The 6,943-nt window shown below is 40.6% G+C and overlaps 1 long non-coding RNA gene across 1 annotated transcript in view; it reads left to right on the top strand.

The window, feature by feature from the left end:
• The first annotated feature begins 4,616 nt into the window (after positions 1-4,616).
• The window catches only part of LOC117368509, a 90,547-nt gene continuing 88,220 nt past the window's right edge, over positions 4,617-6,943 (top strand). Inside the window, exon 1 of the long non-coding RNA XR_004540964.1 lies at positions 4,617-4,830. This is a non-coding gene — a long non-coding RNA (uncharacterized LOC117368509). The remainder of the gene's footprint in view (positions 4,831-6,943) is intronic.

The raw sequence follows: 6,943 nt of genomic DNA, 5'->3' as shown, positions 1-6,943 counted from the left end.
AGTAAATCTGGTGGCTATATTTTATAATGATTGCAATCTCCTTTATATCTTCTCAGTTAATCCACAATAAAGGAAATTGCAATAATCTAGATTGGAAAGCAGACCAGCTTGAGCAACATTAGAACTGCTTGTATCATCCTTAAAAGTCTCACTCAAAATTAATTTAAAAAAATCACTAAGGCGTTAATCTGAAGTTCAGAAGTGAGATTGGAGTCTAATATAGCTCCAAGAATCTTAGTGGTATCCTGTATTTTATGTGATTCATCTGAATAAGTGTTAATTCGATTTGGGGGGGAAGTAAGTCATAGGCAATTTATATTTTAATTCTTTATTTAAATTTTTAAACAACAATTCACAAGCGTAATCTTGTTCCATGAAATACAGAGAAAGAAAACAGATTTCACCAAAATGATATATCAGATTTGAACAAAACAATTCAAATTTGAAAATACAACATTTTATCCCTTCCTTAGACCACTAAAAATGGGGTGTGATAATCATATAATATTGGAGACATAAAATTAAAGAATTTAATTTTAAGGAAAAGGCTTAGTGAGGCATGGCTACCCTCCAATTTTATTTTTATTCCTTTCTACATCATACCTTGGTAATCCTTTAACTCTTAGTAATCTTTTTAACTCTTAGAAACTCCTTTAAATGTTCTGAAGAAAAGAAAACACATTTGACTCCCAAGTACCTTACCAAACATTTACAGGGGTAGGCTAGAAGAAATGTAGCACCCAATTTAAGATTTTCTTGTCGTAGGGAAAGAAATTCTTTCCTTCGCTCCTGAGTCACTTTAGAAACATCTGGGTAAATCCAAATACGTTGTGCCCCAAATAATTTTTGAGAATTTTTAAAATATAATCTTAAGATCATATTTAAATCTTGCTCAAAAACAAAAGATGTTAGAAGCGTAGTTCTTGCAGTATCTGGATTCAAAGTTTGTTCCAAAAGAGCAGTAACATTGGCAAAGTCAATCTGTTCCTCTTGTCCATTATTTTTCTCTTGTCCAACATTTTTTTCCAGAGGAATTTTTTTGTTTGGCAAATAATAAATCTTATTTAAAGGAGGAATATTTTCAGGAGAAATTCCCAAATTTCCAATCAAATATCTTTTAAAGAAATCAATAGGCGGAATACCAGGTGAAATTGGGAAATTCAATATACGAAGATTCAATCTCCTATTATGATTTTCAAATTGCTCTAATTTCCTATGTATAGAGGAATTATCTTTAATTATTGCTGTTTTAAACATTTGAAGCTGTTGTATATCTTCCTGTATCTATTTGTTTTGGCTTGAGAAATCCAATTTAACTGAGTCAATAGTTTTAGTTAAAGTATCAATCTTAAAGTTAATATTTGTTACCTCCTCAGTATTTTTAGCCATAGAAGCCTCCATACGTTGTAGAAGCACCCAGATATCTCCCAAGGAAGCCTCCGTTGATGTTGGTGTAGATATGCTGGTTGTTAGTTCTTTCAGCTTCCCTGCACTTGCTCTTTCCGGTCCAGCGCCCTCACCGGGCAGCCCCATGGTTTCCCTTCCGGGGTCATGGTTCTCCCGCTGCTGAATCCCGGCTGTAGCAGGACAACCGGGGACGAAAGGATCCGGAGGGGACAAAGATATTTCACTCCCCAAAAGGGAGAAAAGCTCTCCACCGCCTTCTCCCAAAACCGGGTCACCTCCTCCGATAGCTCGGGTTGCCGTCGATTGAGTCGTAAAGAAGCAGTCCACCGTTTGCTGGATAGCTTGCTGCATGGGTGTCGAAGAGAGGGCCGGCGAGGAAACGGCCCTCAACACCCCTTTCCTTTTTGGCGGCATTGCTCTCAAGAAAAAGGTAAAAGAAAAATGCTCCTGCAAACGTCCCTCAATCGTCCCGATCTTCCTGCGCCGCTTCACTGCGACTCACTCACCGCCGCCATCTTGTCACACCCCATATCACAATCAAGTCATAGGCAATTTAAAAAAAAAAAAATCATTTGAGCCCAGATATTCAATTTTGCTACTGTTCCCTTCAAATAATCTAGAGTAGGGGTGGGGCAATTCCGGTCCTCGAGAGCCAGAGCCAGGTCAGGTTTTCAGGATCTCCACAATAAATATGCATGAGATAGATTTGCATCTCAAGGAAGCAGTGCATGCAAATCCATCTCAAACATATTCATTGTGGAGATCTTGAAAACCTGGCTCTGGCTCTCAAGGACTGGAATTGCCTACCCCTGATCTAGAGTATCATCACAAGTTTCATTCCCAGGGTTTATCCAGTTATCCAGTTAGTAGCACCTGCCAACCACATAAGCACCTTTGAATATCATCCAGCAAAACTAACTACACATATCCCACTAAGGAACCGATTAGTAGAAATAATTATGTATATTGTATAACCTGAATGCAAAATTGAACAAAAACCCATTGCCTTATTTTTATCCCAAAGCAGCAAAAGCCGAAATAAGGCATTTGTCATCAGTCATGGTGCTGTCTACATTTCAAAGAAGCCAGAAGACTAGCCTAAGGATATATTCTACTTCCAGCTGGTAACTGAATCAAAGTCACATAACACCAATTTATAGGACTATAGGGAAGTGACCAAATATGCTCCACTTCATTTGTGGTATACTGTCATGGACAAAAGGGCTTAAGGCATGATACAGGTTTTGGATGTTTGCCCTGTGGTGATGCAGCTTTGATTTAATGACTTGCTGGAATTGGCATGCATCCTGTGTTCACAATAAAGATTTGCCCGATGTGTTCCCACTGTATTTTGATTGACTTTTCTTCTTCTTTGTACGATATTTTTCTTCTTGCTTTGTGTGGACTTTAATATTTTGTGAAATTAATTCTAGTTGATATACCTCATTAATGCTGTGCTTGAAAGCATTCATTAGTTTGCATAAACTCTAGTAGACCTCGCACACAAATTTAGTAGTATAGCTAGCTGATACCCAGTGAAATTCGGAGAAGTCTTTTGACTTTCCTTGTTCATAATGTCACCTATCCCTTTCTGACCCATAATCTACCACCTTCTTGCATCAGATTAGATCCTAACCAAATAGAGACTAAGGACTCTATCACTCCCCCTCCTCTCTTGCTCCCCTTTTTTCCAAACCACTGGTTCACTTTCTTTTTAGAACATGTGAACATAAGAATAGCCACATTAGGTTAGACAGAAAATCCCTTTGGGAGGCAGTTATCAAAGTCGACTACCATGTTTTTGAGGGGGAAGCACTTGAAAGCCTTATTGAATGGAAGTGTAAAGGACAAGCTCCCCGGAACTTACTCTGATATTCAGCATTTTCTATCGTCCAAATCCTGTAGAGCATTGGTTCCCAACCCTGTCCTGGAGGACCCCCAGGCCAATCGGGTTTTCAGGCTAGCCCTAATGAATATTCATGAGAGAGATTTGCATATAATGGAAGTGACAGGCATGCAAATCTGCTCCTTGCATATCCATTAGGGCTATCCTGAAAACCCGATTGGCCTGGTGGTCCTCCAGGACAGGGTTGGGAACCACTGCTGTAGAGCATGAGTATGAGATGTCCCTGAATAAACAGGAAAAGATAGAAGTGGTTGTGGATTGAGTTAAGAACCAGTAGGTGTCTATGTTAGGTGCTGGTATTTTAGGTGCCTACCAACTAATTAATTTTCTTCTTCTTATTATTATTATTTTTAATTACTAGGCAAGTCAGAGTGACAACAGTCTGTGGCAGATAATATGGTCTGCATAACCAAGCAATTGTATCAGATGTGTGGACTTTAATATTTTGTGAAATTAATTCTAGTTGATATACCTCATTAATGCTGTGCTTGAAAGCATTCATTAGTTTGCATGAACTCTAGTAGACCTCGCACACAAATTTAGTAGTATAGCTAGCTGATACCCAGTGAAATTCGGAGAAGTCTTTTGACTTTCCTTGTTCATAATGTCACCTATCCCTTTCTGACCCATAATCTACCACCTTCTTGCATCAGATTAGATCCTAACCAAATAGAGACTAAGGACTCTATCACTCCCCCTCCTCTCTTGCTCCCCTTTTTTCCAAACCACTGGTTCACTTTCTTTTTAGAACATGTGAACATAAGAATAGCCACATTAGGTTAGACAGAAAATCCCTTTGGGAGGCAGTTATCAAAGTCGACTACCATGTTTTTGAGGGGGAAGCACTTGAAAGCCTTATTGAATGGAGGTGTAAAGGACAAGCTCCCCGGAACTTACTCTGATATTCAGCATTTTCTATCGTCCAAATCCTGTAGAGCATTGGTTCCCAACCCTGTCCTGGAGGACCCCCAGGCCAATCGGGTTTTCAGGCTAGCCCTAATGAATATTCATGAGAGAGATTTGCATATAATGGAAGTGACAGGCATGCAAATCTGCTCCTTGCATATCCATTAGGGCTATCCTGAAAACCCGATTGGCCTGGTGGTCCTCCAGGACAGGGTTGGGAACCACTGCTGTAGAGCATGAGTATGAGATGTCCCTGAATAAACAGGAAAAGATAGAAGTGGTTGTGGATTGAGTTAAGCACCAGTAGGTGTCTATGTTAGGTGCTGGTATTTTAGGTGCCTACCAACTAATTAATTTTCTTCTTATTATTATTATTTTTAATTACTAGGCAAGTCAGAGTGACAACAGTCTGTGGCAGATAATATGGTCTGCATAACCGAGCAATTGTATCAGATGTATTCGTTACTTGTTGAGATTAAAATAAGGACCAGCAGCAGTGCCTAGAAAGGAGGCAGCCACTGAACCAATCTAAGCTGGAGAGGAGACAGAGTATCGAGGGAAGACCACCAGTTCCTAGGACATGAAGCAGCCTACCTCAACAAAACACACAGGTCAGAACTAATCCTTTTGATACTGAACTGTTGGAAGATTTTCTGATTGAGGATATTGAGAATGATGAGTATTTAGACCCTGAGGAAGTCACGGACTTTAGTGAAAGAAGTGCTGGAACTGACCTGTGTGAAATGGAAACTGACTTTGTTTGAACTAAGGTCATGCTGAAATTTTGCCATATAGCAAACTTAGAATTTGAAACTGTTTGAAAGCTGGATAAAGAAGTAAATGGGGCTGGCTGTCCAAGTAAACCCAAGTTTGGGAAAATTTACTATAGTGCTTTAATGCAATGTGAAAGTTTTTGCAGCTGTCTTTGGAAAAGAAACTGTGCACAGCACTGGCAGTAGTCTTTTGGTATTTTTCTTTCTTTTTGGCTGGATTGTGGGACCTGTGGGGAGGGACCACAACCAACGGTCACTGTGGGAGGAGATCCCTTCTGCCCTGAGCTCTGCAGTCAGAAGACTCTGGGTAGGAGGGGTTGGGCATCCTCCTGCCATGATCGGCGGGGGAGGGGAAGAAGGGAGACTGGCGGCCATAGCCACGGCTGCTATACTAATCACGGCAGGGAGATCCCTTGCTGCGATTAAGTATAGTGGACGTGTCTACTTACCATGTAGGCCTACATGGTAAGCGTCTCCCACTCTACTAGGGAGACATGTAGAGCTGCCTAGGTTTGCCTAAGGCTATCGCCTAGCCTTAGGCGGGCTTTCGGGCCTCACTAGGCTCCTGGAGGCGCCTTCAATATAGGCGGCCTGCCTGAGGAGTATTTTTTATAGAAAACGTGCCTCCCGATTGGCTGATTAGACAGCTGTAGGATGCCTACAGCTGCCTACAATCGGGACACACTTTGCAGAATCAGGGCCTACTTGTATACTGCTGGGGACAAAGCTAAGGTCGAACTAGAAGTTATCCGAGTACAGCTGACATTCATCATCGGTACCTGGATAACTATCTGGGCGTTACGACAACCTTCTGGGGACACAGGCAGCTAAAATCGACTCTGACATCTCAAAACTTCTGACCAAAACAACAGACATAAGAGTTCCGTAAAGAAATAAAAACACTACTGTTCAAAAAATATCTCCCATCACTCTAACCACCACCCAATGAGTCCCCAATCAACGCCTTTGGAAACACCCACCTATAGTATCTCTTTGTCTGTGATCCAGAATGTACTGTAACTCTCTTACACTACACCCGATTTAACTTGATTCAGTTGACATGTATTACCTTCTGTGATATGTATTATCTTCTGTGATATGTATTATCTTCTGTGAAATTGAAGTAACATAATCCTTACTGTTCCTGTAACTTACCCTTATCCTGAAATGTAATTCTACTGGAACTGCCCAGATAATTTCTATATTGTAATCCGCCTAGAACCGCAAGGCACAGGCGGAATAGAAATCCGTAATGTAATGTAATGTAATGTAATGTTAGGTCAAAAAAATAGTTGAATAATGATGGTATGCAGATAACTTCTGATGACTAATGATCTCAGATATTCAGTGCCAGGTATCCAGATATAGAAAACCCTATGATTGTCCGTGTTTAAAGAAAAATGCAGACCATCACAGGCTTAATATTTTCTCCACTGAATATTATCCCTTAATATACATCTAGAGTTAATTTATTCTATATGTGTCTATTGTTATAATGTTCTATTTCTTAATTTTTGTTATTTTTGCTATTTTGATTGGGGGTATATCAACACAGTAACATAGTGAACGAAGGCAGAAAAGGACCCTCATGGTCCTTCCAGTCTGCCTAATAAGTTGACCAGATCAATCAGCTCATGGTCCAATCCCTAGTCCTAGGACTACTAGACTACTGCAACATCCTCTATCTCCCCTGCCCCGCAGTCATGATAAAACAACTACAAACAGTACAAAACACAGCCCTGACACTGATCTATTCGCTGAAGAATACGACCACATCACCACCGCATTCCTCGACTCACACTGGCTCCTAATACAATTCGAATTTTACTGCCTATTATTTAAAGCCATGAGTGGAGACAGTCCAGCCTACCTGAACAACCGCCTTATCCGAACTACTGCAACCTGGCAAAGGAGAACCCAGACACCATTCACGCACCCCCCAATCAGAGAC

Source organism: Geotrypetes seraphini, chromosome 10 (assembly GCF_902459505.1).
Source record: "Geotrypetes seraphini chromosome 10, aGeoSer1.1, whole genome shotgun sequence".
In the NCBI taxonomy this organism is placed as follows: domain Eukaryota; kingdom Metazoa; phylum Chordata; class Amphibia; order Gymnophiona; family Dermophiidae; genus Geotrypetes; species Geotrypetes seraphini.
Note: the sequence above shows the minus strand (reverse complement) of the source record. Positions and strands in the feature narration are given on the sequence as shown.